The following is a 1,295-nucleotide window of genomic DNA, read 5'->3' on the forward strand; positions in this document are numbered from 1 at the left end:
CTTTCTTCCTGACAGGGGAGCTCAAAGGAGTCATTGTTCCTGTGCTGGGACCTCCTCTGCTGCAGGGCTGACTGGCAGCCATATCTTAGTCTCCATCAGCCTGGAGCACACTGTTTGCTCCACCCTGGTGATTCCCTGAGACTCCACCCCATCCAATTTGCAGCCCCACCCAAACTGTTTGTAGCAGCTTTTTCATATGAATGGCCTGTCCCAGCTCAGGCTTCAGACTTTGCTAAAATCTCTCAAACAAGTAGCAGCAGCTGGTGACAGTATGCCCCAAACCTATCAATAAAAAGCCCAAGACCTGGCACTAGCACCAGCCCACCTTGCTTCACAACTGGGTCTTGACTGAGCACCTCCAAACCCAATATAAACAGCAAATAGTAGCTGTCTGCAGATCCCTCTGTAGCTCCTGCACCTCCTGGGAGGCCCTAGAGCAGTGATGGCAAACCTTTTGAGCTCGGCATGTCAAAATTTTGAAAAACCCTAACTTAACTCTTGTGCCGTGTCACATACAGAAATATTCATAAATTTTTTTTATATTTGCAACCATAGTAAAAAAAAAAAGATTTATATTTTTGATATTTATTTTATATATTTAAATGCCATTTAACAAAGAAAAATCAACCAAAAATAGTATAAAATGAGCAAAAACAGAAAAACAATGTACATTTAGGAAAAAATAATAATAAAAACAATGATAATCAAATGGTATGAAAACTAGAAATTAGTGACTTTTTTGGTGCTGAAGTTTGTCTGCTAATTCTTCGATTGCAGGTTCATACTTGGTGCACTTCAAGGCCAAGCAAGTGCCACTAACTTCATGGGCTAGCCGGTTTCTTTTGTTCATTTTAATATTATTTAATGCTGAGAACAAAGTCTCACAAGAATATGTTGATGAAAAAATTGTTAGCAAAGCCATCGCTAGATTTTTTATGTCACTAGAAGTGTCAGGTACTCTGTTCCAAGCACTCAAAATTTCTTGTTCGTAGTTGTACTCTTCTTCATTATTCAAACGATTTCATTCCAGATTTTCAAGTTTCAACCTTAAGTCGACAAACACATGAGTCCAAATGCTACCTTGAAAATCTGCAAGTTGCATCTCTAAATCGTCAATTTGCATCCATTGGAAATCCTTTAATTCCAAAGTACTGTAAACAACTACATCTGGATACTTAATTATTTTAATGGTCTGTTCTAGGCTTCTAAATTGGTTGAATCTTTCGCTGAACTGTTCAAATAACGAGTTTACTATATTCTGGCACATAAGTATGGACTCCATTACACTCGTTGTA

The sequence above is a fragment of the Myotis nattereri genome, assembly GCF_964212035.1.
Source record: "Myotis nattereri genome assembly, chromosome: 1".
Taxonomy (NCBI): Eukaryota; Metazoa; Chordata; class Mammalia; order Chiroptera; family Vespertilionidae; genus Myotis; species Myotis nattereri.